Genomic DNA, 13,015 nt, shown 5'->3' on the forward strand with positions numbered 1-13,015 from the left:
TCAGAGGATGTGTTGTTGTTAATCTCACCTTTATTCTCACTAATGAGGTCGGATCCGATGTGTTGGATCCAACTCGGCCTTTTTGAAAGCTTGAGGTCTTCAGCAAAGCTCGTGGGCATTCTTCCCTACCCATAATGCAGTTCTCCAACTTCCCCAAATCTCATTTGCTGCTCTGCGAGAAGGATCTTCTAGCAAGCTCTGGGCTAAGTTTTCTATTATTATTACTATCTTGATACTTTGGTCTATCATCTTTGTCCTTTAGAGTTAAAAATATTTTCCCTGTTCATATATATGTGTATCACCTTCCATAGTTTAGTGTATTTTTTTCTGTTAGTTTTTCCCCTTTCCATTCATGTCCGTTTAAGTTAGAGGACATCTAACTCACACCCATTTAAGTTAGAGGGTGTTTTCCCCTTCCTTCCTATTTGCTAATAACAGTTAGTAGTGTCTGTTAGTTGTTTCTTCTTCTCTAGCACTGGTTAGTGTCCATTTTAGTTAGAGGGTGTCTAACCTAAGTCCATTTAAGTTGGAGGACTACTCCCCTTCCATGTTGTTATTGTTAAAAAAAAAGTCTTCTCCTTCTTTAATTAGTGGTGTGCTGTTGGTTAGTTTTTTGTGGCTGTAATCTGCCAATATGTCTCAAAAAGAAGGAAAGCCTCTAGATTTTAAAAAATGTGAAAAGTGTTGTAAGAAGATGCCACTCAGTGATTCACACACTTTATGTGTGTACTGTTTGGGGCCCCTTCACCTGCAGGAGTCCTGTTCCATATGCCACACATTCAACCAGAGAACACTTATGGAACATAAAAATAAGTTGATCTTGAAGGGGTTATTAAAAACCCCATTTTCTGAGGCTATTTTCCCTGCTCCCTCTTCTCTGAGATTGGACACGTCCAAGAGAGTGGGAAAACAACATTCTCCAGCTCCAAAATCCTCTTTGGAGATGAAATCAAAACAACCAAAAGTGTCCGCTCAGACAGAATCTTCAGAGCGGGCAGGAACTTCCAGATCAAGGACTTTATCAGAGCAGAAAGAATCTATGGCTCTGAAGTCCACTACTGACTCCTTGGTTCCGAAAGACCGATTGCCACTGAGTACCAATATTGGAGCTGATCTCCATCCTTGAAGCCGATCACCTCTCAGCTTCCTTCTCCATTTTTGACCAGATTGCCAATAACGTCTACCAGGTCAACTAGGACTCTCTCAGATGAAGATGTGGATAGGGTGGTGCAGAGGCTTCTAAAGACACCTGCCTTCCCCAAATTACTTTTGGATCTGAAACCAAAGGAGTCGGATCAGACACAACCTTCCCCTTCAGTGTCTGTTCCTCCTCTGATCTGTCCTTCAGTTTTGGAGCCAGAAGACTACGCTATCCAGATGGTGTCGGTATCAGTTCCAGGACCTGTTCTCAGATCCAGTATCTGCATTGAGTGTTTCCACCCAGTCAGAGCAGGAGACCTGTGGGAGCCGACACTCGCCAGTCAGGTCCTCAGATTTGGGTTGGATCTCCTTGGATCCAACCCTCCCTCTCGGGGCCTCAGCATGGATGGGTTCAGCTCTCACATCATCTTTGGAGCCTCTGTCTTCTGTTCTGCAGATTTCTTTAGCCCCAACGTCTGGTTTGCAGTTCCAAGGAGTTCTTCGGAGCAGGGGCAGTCGGCTTTTGAAGTCATGAGGAGGGTGATGACTTCACCCCAGTCTCGGGCACAGACCTACTCGGATCTTCCTCTCTCATTGACGCAGATGTCTTTACCTTTTCACTCTCATTCACAGGACCACAGAGATCCCAGGCCTCAGAATGTCCACCAGGGGACTTCACTTCTTCCAAAACTTCCCCAGAATACCCCACTGAGGAAATCCCTCAGAAGAGATCATGCAAGAGGAAGCATCTAGATTCCACAGAGTCCTTCACTTCTGATACTGACCTCAATGAAGCAGAAGGGTCCTCACAGTCGCCTCCCGAGGACTTCTCCTTTGGAGACATCCTATAAATTTTAAAACAGAGAGGTGACTAGCAGTCCTTGTCCCCTTTGGCTGAGGAGTCTGTATACCTGAAGGCCTTCAGATCTCACCATTCAACCTCTTGGGTGACACTGCCTTCCAATGAGCTTATTGAATTAATCTCTTGGAAGGCTTGGGAGGCTCCAGATTCTATAGAAACCACTCCTAGGAGGCCGAACAAGTATATTACATCCCGTAAGGATCACTCTTTTTTAACAAAAGGTGATTGATGTCATGGTCATGGTGGCTACCATGAAAAAGGAACTTTCTGAGACCAGTTTCTCTATCCATCCTCCTAATAAGGATCTCGCCAGTGGCCTTTACCTTGCGGTCACTGAATTATCTTACTCATTTTAGCAGACTTCAGATGGATCTTTTAAAGGAACTATCAGACTCCCTCCAGGGAGCTGTGGCTGATGAGGCAGTAGATAAGTTCAACGGACAGCTCGCTACCCTTAATTCGGTTATTAACTCATCCATGCGACTCATTTCATATGCAGCAGATGGAGTGAGTAGGGCAGTGGGTTCAGGCTTCTCTATCAGGACACAGGCCTGGATGCATCTTTGTGATTTCATGGAGCCCTTTAAGTCTTCCTTTGTTAATACTCCCTTTGATGGCTCATCTGTCTTTGGGCCTAAAGTAAAAGAAACACTGACCAGGTGTGAGCAGGAAGGTAAGATCTTGTCTGCCATTGGAGTATGTTTTTCCACACCTACCAGACCATTCCCAAAGGGGCAGAGAGATATTGGAAAGATGTGGTTCAAGAAATCACAGAGGTCTTACCTTTACACAAAAGGTGGTAGTACCCCCAGAGGCAGAGGCGGGAACAGTAACGGAAGATGCCACCCTCGCTGTAGAGGAGGCCCACAGAATCAGGGCTCCAGAGTATCTTTCTTTGGCAGATCCTTTCAGTGCTCCTGAAGGAGTTCCTGACTGCTTGCCTCTGGAGGCAGTCGGGGGACGATTGTCGCTGCACCTCGAAACCTGGTGAAAGAAAACAAATAATAAATGGATGCAGGCCATAATATCCAGGAGATATGTGATTCCCTTCTCCTTCCCTACCCCCATAAACAAGTCAGTTCCAGACATTCCACACAGTCAAAAGGAACAAGCATGGTTAGAAATTCAAAAGTTGCTAAAAAAAGAGCCATCCAAGAAGTCCCTGCAGACCAGAGAGGATCCAAGACTTACTCAAGATTCTTTTTAGTTCCAAAGAAAACAGGGGACTGGAAACCATTCTTGGATCTTAGCAAACTAAACAAATCAATGAAGAAGACCAAGTTTCAGATGATGACACTGCAGTCAACACTTCAATTTCTGTTAAAAGACAATTGGATGTGCTCTATTGACCTTCAGGATGCCTACTACCATATCCTAATGGAAAGGCAGTCCAGAAGATTCTTGCACTTCTGGCTAGGAGACAGTCACTTCCAGTTTTGAGCTCAGCACTTTGGTCTCAGTACAGCTCCCAGAGTGTTCACCAAATGCATGGCAATAGTGTCAGCTCACCTGAGATGCCAAGGATTCTGAGTGTTTCTGTATCTGGATGACTGGCTCATAACTACCCCGACCAGGCATCTCCTACTACAGGCCAGGGACTATACACTTCAGCTTGCCTCTCCCTAGGCATTACCATAAATTATGACAAATCTGCTCTAGATCCATCTCAAAACTTAATATTTAAGAGGATCGATAGATGCAACCACGCTGATAGCAAGACTCCCTCATGACAGAGTGCGATCTCCACTTACATGTGAAACTCTTAATCTGGAAAACTCGAGCCACTGCAAAACAAGTGGTACAGGTTCAGGTTCTGGGAAAGATGGCACATCTGTTGTACTTATTCCCCTAGCTCACCTACATATGAGGATTCTTCAGTGGTTACTTTCCACACAATGGTCAATCCTGGAATTACCAATGTCCCACAGGATTCTCATAACTAACTCCTGCAAGAAAGATCTCAAGTGGTGGATTCACTCTCCTTCAGTATCTCAAGACTGTCCCTTTATCCCCCCTCAAACTCAAGCCATTGTGACCATGGACACTTCACAGATAGGTGGGAGGGGCATTATCTGGGGAAGACAGTCCAAGGCACCTGGCAGGAACACGAGGCTGACTTGCACATAAACATCCTAGAGGTGAGGGTGGTGCTCTTGGCGTTGCAAGCATTTCAGGACACTCTCACTCTAGGAATGATAGCAATTCAGTCAGACAACATGTCAGTAGCCTGATATATAAACAAACAAGGAGGAACTAGATCTTACCTCCTTTGTCAAGAAGCTCTAAGAGTTTGGCAATGGGCAATGACCTCCAACTGGTTTCTGATTGCAGTGCACATCCTGGGGAAATCTAGTGTGATTGCAGACAAATTGATCAGGGCTATATTATGGCCACATGAGTGGTCCTTCAATCAGAAAGTTGCAGAAGAGATTTTCTGAAAATGGGGCCAGCCTTGCTGCAATCTCTTTGCATCACCCACCAATGCCAAATGCAGCAACTACTTTGCCCTGATCCCTCCCATGGGGCAGTCACCAAGGGATGCACTTGTTCACAATTGGCCTCCAGGACTCCTCTATGCTTTCCCTCCAATTTCCCTGATTCCCAAGTTAATACAGAAAGCAAGTTTGTTGGAGACTACAATAATCCTGATTGCATCCTATTGGCCTCGTCAAATCTGGTTTCCTTTCCTACACCCTCATTTTCTGGATGAACCATGGAGACTGAACCCAGCTCCAGACCTTCTGATATATACCTTGGGAATGGGGCATCCCAGTCTACACAACCTCAGACTGACAGCTTTTGTGCTCCACTTCCATTGTTCACCAGGTTTCCTCTTCTCTCCCCCTGGTAAAATATATTTTGTTGTTTTGCATAAAACTTCTACGCGAACATTTTACAAGAATAAATGTAATAGGTTTGTATTTTGGGTCAGTGAAAATCAGATGGATCCTTTTTCTGCTCCCATACATTCTATACTGGAATTCATAGCACAACTTTCATGAAGGTGCTGCTGTTTCTACTATTAGTGTCCAACTGGCAGCAATTTCATATTCTGACGTGGGTGAAAATGGTTGTACGATTATGTTGCGCAGTCTGTAAAGCCTTTTTGAAGGGAACAATGATGATTAAACCCCAATATAAAAACCCAACTCCTCCCTGGGATCTGAATTTCATATTAACAGACATCACTCCCCCCCCCCCTTTAAACCTTCGGCCACATGTGATGTAAAGTTTCTATCTTGGAAAACACTTGTTTTAGTGGTTATTACCTCAGTCAGAAGAGTTTCAGAGTTGCAAGACTTGTCTACCAATCTCCGATACCTGTTTTTTCATAAGGACAGAATTTCTCTATGCACTAATCCTTCCTTTCTTCCAAAGGTTGTGTCGGAAAGTAACCTAAATCAGTCTATTGAGCTGCCAGTCTTCTTCTCGAATTATCAGAACAAAGGATGAATACTCTTTACATCTGCTGGACATACATAGACAGTTACGCTTTTAGTTGCATAGAACTTCAGGATTTAGGAGATTGGATCAACTCTTTATATTCTAGTCTGAAATTAAAAAAAGGTCAACCAGTCTCAAAGGTTACCCTATCTAGATGGCTCACAGTTTGTATATCCTACATCTATAACTCTAAAAAGTGGCCTCTTCCATTTCCTGTTAAAGCACACTCCACCAGGTTGGTAGCTACATCTTTAGCTTTCCAAGCAAGGTTACCCTGGGACAATATCTGTGCCGCAGCTGTGTGGGCAAAACCTCATACCTTTATTATTCATTACAAACTGGATTTAGCCTCCAGCAATAGAGCCTTTTGGTTCTATGGTTCTGAGGAATATTTTCCCATGAGCCTCCCAAGAGTCAGGTTGCTTGGGACACGGTCCCATCAGTGAGAATAAAGGTGAGATTGACAACAACACATGAAGAAGTTATGTATTTACCATAACGTTCCATGTGTGTTGTCCATCTTGACCTTTATTCTCACAACCTGCCCTCCATGCCCCCTTCCAAAACTCCTGGGAGACAGACTAGATTATTGGATTCATGGATCTCCATAGCCTCAGAAATACTGCCTTTTGTAATCTTATGGACTCTCCTAGCTATTGCAAGGAAGAACATTACATCAAACTGGAAATCCAAAGCTTCTCCAACTTTTAAGCAATTCATGAATATGGTGTCAGCAGTATCGCAATTGGAAATGAACAATATTAAAGGAAGAACTGAAAGAACTACATCATTATACGTAGCATGGCAAAAAGTAACTGAAATACTGGAGAATAATGACTGCAGCAGATTATAATCAGGAAACAATTGTATAGAAAGTCAATTATATGTCAACAATAGACACCCTTGTAAATACTTTATTTTGGTTTTAATGTTTGATATCTGTTTAGAGGTTTTAGCCTACCTTTTTAAATAATTTGTAAATACTTCATTGTCATAAATAACCTGCATTCATGTTTTCTTGTTTTTGGAAATGAATAAAAATATTAAAAAAAAAAAAAAAAAAGAAATACTGCCTTTGGCCCATTTATAAATATAGCTACTGTGTGTATTATTTCATATAAGACAAGTTTTTGTACACGTTATGTTTTCTGGGTGGGAAAACAAGATCTGAGGAAGTTAGGGAACTGCATTATGGGTAGGGAAGGATGTCCACAAGTTTTGCTTTTCCGGCACATCAAATCCGACCCCATCATTGAGAATAAAGGTCGAGATGGACAACACACATGGAATGTTATGGTAAGTACATAACTTCTTTTTTTGCTGTTGCTAGCAGAATTTTAATACCTGCCTATGGGTAGAAGAGAAAATTCCCAGTGATACAAGAAATTCTGCAAGGAAAGCATTACACAGCATGAGGTACACTACAGCACATCATCAAACAATGTTACCTGCATTGAGACTATATAATGCCATTTGTTAGTGGTACAGAGGACTTCTGTTGATATAGAAGATTTCACAGTGTACAAAATCCAAAATAACATACAGCCTAAGAACATTGTATCAGCAATAGTGACAGTGTGGGAGATGAACAGACATTTTTGATACTCGTAGTAGAAATATTTCACATTATTTGATAATGTGGCAGAGTTCCTAATCATACTGGAAATTCTAGAAAGCCAAACAATTTAAAAGAGCACACTACCTGAAAACATTATGGCAGATAGGCATTGCTGTTATGTTTGAATTTATATTCTCATTTCTGAATTGGAAGTAAGGCTTCCATTTCCATAGGATATTCAACAAATGAAAGGAAATTCTATCAGCACCAGAGACATTTTTGGTATCTACCCTGGAAATATGTAATGTTATTTGTGGGTGAAGAAACTCTACTAATAAAAATCCCTATAAAGTTATGTTGCTTGAAACCACTATGGCAAACAATCACAAATTTTTACTAGCGACTTAACTTACATAGGTGTAGTTGAGTGACAAAGAAGATTCCGGTTGATATAGGAAATTCCACAAAATAATAATAATAATAATACACAAAGATCAAAAGAATATAGAAGCACTAATGGCAGATTACCATAAATTTTTATTCTCCACATTGGGAATATTTAATGTCATTTGTGAGTGCAACAGAATGATCCTGTTGGTATAGGAAATTCCATAAAGAAAATAAATCCTGGCTGCACTAGATTGCACTGACATTGCTTTTACATTTTACATGAATTTATGCAATTATTTTTGAGTGGAAAGAATATGGACTTCACAGAAATTCTATAAAGAAAATATCCAGCAGCACTGAATTGCATGATAATTATATGGCAGGCAATCAGACTTTGTTGGAACCACAGAATTTATTTAGACATCTAAGTCAGAAAACATGTGTCTTCTGATATATGAACACCACGGCAGATTATCAGATAATTTTGTTACTAAAAAGAAAAAGAAAAACATTAAGGAATTCTCCGGTAAAGCCTCAAATTATGATTCAATGATTAAGTCATTGTTCCCCAAGTCTACGTTCACTTCATTGTTCCCATGCTTATTATGCTGACAATAATGATTTGACCACCCTTGTGATGGAGGTGGTTGTGGATAAGCGCTACCAGGGTCATATGCTCATCTGTCCTGCTCTAGTTTTTTCACTTTAGTAGCTTTTAATTTAGTAAGTAGATGCTCAGTGCTATTAAAGATTCTGGAATAGTCATATTAGTACCTAGAAAAATCCAGGTCAGCTTTAATTTCATTATCAAATGAGGTGACTTCCTTAGAAATTGAGTCCACCCATATAGTGTAATGTTTGATCATTAATTCCATCAATTTCATTCCTTGTCTATCGAAGAGCTGGATAAGCTCTAAATGGGAAGGTGAATTTACTTCAAGACCAGTGGGTTACTGTGCTTTCCGTAGGCCCTTTGGTATCATCTGCTGCTTAATACATTCTTTGAAGTACTGTATCTCGAGTTGTAACTTCTTTAATTTCAGAAGTTTATGACCCAATTCGGTGGGATGTTCTGAACCTCCTGATGCCATAACAAACCAAAAAACAGCGTACTAAAACAAACTGAACTACTAAAAAGAAAAACAGTCAGGAATGCTCCAGTAAAGCCTCAAAGTATGATTCAATGATTAGGTCATCATTCTCCAAGTCTACATTCACTTCATTGTTTTTTGGTTTGTTATGGCGTCAGGAGGCCCGGTTAGTCCTAATTTATACTCACAGCTAGCTGTTAGTAATGAGGGTGGCAACCTCACTGCACTAATAGAGGTACTAACACAAAAGGTCGATGTGTTAGCAACACGGATGGAATCCTTGGACCAACAATACAAGGAACTGCAGACTACTAATGCTGCTATGAATAGACAGGCAACAGTAGCAGGTTCAGCGAGATTGGTTCAGAACATCCCACCAAACAGATTGATGATAGGGCTTGGTTCCCAACAGAACAACAATGTGAATCTACCAGTTAGAATGAGGACAGGAACAACAGCCCAAATCAGGTGAATGCAACCTCAGGGCTTATTGGAGTCCCCATTCTTGAGGACTGGGTGAATGGGACTTTGGCATTATCATTTGAGTACCCAGCCCCTGAAAGGGGACAATCAGCTGGAGGTTTAAATACGAATCAAGCAACATCAGCACCAATTAATGAGAAACTTAACAGCTTGGATCATAAACTTCTGCAATTAAAGAAGTTACAACTCGAGATACAGTACTTCAAAGAATGTATTAAGCAGCGGATGATACCAAAGGGCCTACGGAAGGCACAGTAACCCACTGGTCTTGAAGTAAATTCACCTTTCCATTTAGAGCTTATCCAGCTCTTCGATAGACAAGGAATGGAACTGATGGAATTAATGCTCAAACATTACACTATATGGATGGACTCAATTTCCAAGGAAGTCACCTCATTGGATAATGAAATTAAAGCTGACCTGGATTTTTCTAGGTATAAATATGACTATTCCAGAATCTTTAATAGCATTGAGCAACTACTTACTAAATTAAAAGCTACTAAAGTGAAAAAACTAGAGCGGGACAGACAAGTGTATGATACTGGTAGCGCTTATCCACAAACACCTCCATCACAAGGGTGGTCAAATCATTATTATCAGCATAATAAGCCTGGGAACAATGAAGGGAACGTAGACTTGGAGAATGATGACTTAATCATTGAATCATGCTTTGAGGCTTTACCAGAGCATTCCTGACTATTTTTCTTTATAGTAGTTCAGGTTGTTTTAGTACGCTGTTTTTTACATAATTTTGTTACTCACAGCAGGAATGCACATAGTGTTATGCTGTGAGAAAGAGGGCTCCTATTCTTACACAAAATTCCACAAACAATCCTAACAGGATTACACTTTGTGGGAATACTGTAGTAAACAATCATATATTGCTGTTAGCTAGAATAGTTCTTTCAAAGTGTTACAAAGAGTTGTTGTTGGCAGATGAGTTTCCACACAGTATTTGGAATAATTTACTATATAAAACAGACTTGTGATTTTGCACTTTGGAGAATGCTGACAATTTTTTCTTATTTGAGTAAGGTGTGAAACACTGGCTTCTTTAGTTTACTAGATACCACACATTACTGCAATCTGTATGTCTCCATGAGGGAACACAGATCTTATTTTCCCTTTGAGTTATTATTGCCTATTATTTTAAGATGTACTGTCTGAAATTAGGTAAAAAGTGTAAGAAATGTGTTCCATCCACTGTTCCAAAAGAGATATTTTTAGGCAGTGACTCTTGAAAAAAAGTCTAGTAAGTCACTGAGTGCATAAGCTGATACTGATAATATATCCGATGAAAAGTATATGGAAGGACAACAATGGGAATTACAAAACCCAATGCTGCATGTCATGCCAGGAGTAGTACTATAATCTCTCAGGTTATAGAAGATATTGATTTTTCAGAGGATGCAAGAAGTTTAAAGTGTGCCAAGTTCATCCGCATAGGTAGTTTTCTTGCATGTCAGATTTTATTGAAGGAATAGCTCCTCTGGAACAGTGGTTTCTCATTCTGTATCAACCATCAAGTCTCACAGAGCATTTGTTCACGAGGAACAGATTCCTCTGGGTTAACTGTCAACCATTTTGACAATAACATCAAACTGTTAAATTATCTATGACAGCTGTCTTTTTTAAGATATTATTGATGAGAATAATATGGATGTCAATTGAGAAATCATGAGAGTAATTTGTGCTGAAACTTTTAGGAAGGTAGAAGAGATGTTGAGCACTGAAAATCCCACATTATTTCTTTATGTGACTTTTGTTTATCTGGAAAATCTAACTGGGCCAGAAAGTGCCCATTTTCAGTGCAGGCCAGTTGAAAAAAGCTCCACAATTACAATATTTCAAAAATCAAGTACAGATATTCTCAATCACAAAGTTATCATGTTACACTACAAAACATGAGTGCAAAACAAAAATACTGTAATGAGAAAAATATAGAACATACGTTTCATAGTAGAGTGCAATGAAAAACCATAGCATGAGTTGAAGAGAATATGTGAGGAAAACTTCAATAGTCGCATTATTTGTTACATAGATTAGTATGCGGTAAATGAGACCTGAGGCAATTCTAATAAGATATTTAAAGACCAGTAATCAGACACAAAAGTTCACGACACAAACAGAATCACAAAAAAACGCTGCTCCCAGTATCAGTAAAGGCTGTCCTCCGTATTTCTCCTTCTGTTCAAAAGTATGACTTTTTAGAACAATAACACTTTTGTCTCTATTAAATGAACACAGGAACAAGCATATCTATATATTTATTTTTACTGTATATAGAATAGGTTTAGTTGATGTGTAACATTACTTTATAAATACTATTGTTTATATAGATGAATTGTTTTTAACTTCATTTGTATACAGCAACACAAACATTATAACAAGTTTTTATTCATTTTATTTAATTTTCAATTTTATTAATATTTAATATTTATAAAGACATAACTAAGCACATTATATATGCACTATGAATGCACTTTAGTAGGAAATGGTTTTAATGTAATGGAATGTTATAATACGATTTTTTGGTCCCAATGTGTTGAACCTGTATTTTAGTACTGATTCTCCATATATTTTGCCCCTTGAATATTCTGAGTCATTAAACATATATATGATATGTGTACATATGTTTTAAACACTTATGTTTAGTATATATTCATATACTTTATATATATATATATATATATATATATATATATTTTTTTTTTTTTTTCTTTTTTTTTTTTTTTAAAGTCTGCATTTACTGGCAAGAACAAGTTGATTAACAGGAAATGGGTATACACAGCATAAACTCACTGTTAAACTGATATATAAGGGCTAAAACAGGAAAAGTCAAAACTTTTGAATTAATTGGACAGCCAATGATGTGGATTGTATTACTTTAAATATGGTGGAGAATTAGTGAGCAGATGATTCTGATGACGTCTCCGTTATGGAGATGAAAGTGCTAAATCTGTTTTTTATTTCTACATGTCAGTAAAATATTGTGAGAGCTACTGGTCTTTTGGATCTTTTTGTATGGAATTGTGAAGTTATACTTTTGAACAGAAGGAGAAGTACAGAGGACAGCCTTTATTGATACTGGGAGCAGCGTTTTTTGGTGAAGATATTTAAAGAGATATCAGAGATTACGTGATTAGAGACAGTGAGGTGAAACTGAGTGATATTTTAGTATGAGAAAAGTGTTCATATTATGATCATAGAAGGAAGAAGGATGGAGAGAAGGAGATTATAAGAAGAGTACAGGGAAGGGTCCTTCATGTAGCTTAGGTGAGTAGGGAGGACAGAGAAAGAGGTAGAGGAAATGTGTGCAGAGATGAATTAAATAAGGTTAGGTAGTGGGGAAAACAAAAAGGAGTGAAGTAGGAGGCTAGGGAGTATTGTGAATGTGATCTAGGTTGAAAGGGGTGAGTGAAGCATAGTGAGTAAGTTTAGCCAGGATTGGTACAGGAGGAGGTCCAGGATTTTGAAAGGTATTCTTTTAGGGAGCATTTAAAGGTGGGTAGGTTAGAAATAGTTCTGGTGATTAGAGGTAAGGCGTTCCACTTTTTGGCTACTGAGTACGAGTATAGGCCTTGACTATGGGATTTATTCGGTTTATTTATGGTGAGAAGTTGTTTGTCTTCTGATCTAAGAGTTCTTTTTGGAAAATACATATTGATTAAAGGGGTAAGACCTGGGCAGGCTAATGGTTTGTGTATGATTTTATGTACTGTTATTAACTGAATGTAAGAGAGGTAGTGGTGGAGTTCCAGACAGCTAAGGGCATGCAAAGCTTTGCAGTGATGGTTAAAGGAGTAGCAAACTTGACAATTTTATTGTAGCAGCTTTCAAGTTTTTTTTTTTTTTTTTTATGGATGATTGTAAATTGGTGCTCCATAGAACAGTGAGGGCAGAAGGAAGGTTTTGGCTAGAGTAATGTTTGTGTGGGTGCTCAGAAAATGATTGCTTCTGTATAGCATCCCTAGTTTTTGATAGATTTTCTTGATATTGCTTTGGATGTGGAGATCAAATTTAAGATTATCATAGGTTCATAGATTA

This window comes from Protopterus annectens, chromosome 9.part0, assembly GCF_019279795.1.
Source record: "Protopterus annectens isolate FY-2018-M chromosome 9.part0, PAN1.0, whole genome shotgun sequence".
NCBI classification, from domain to species: domain Eukaryota; kingdom Metazoa; phylum Chordata; order Ceratodontiformes; family Protopteridae; genus Protopterus; species Protopterus annectens.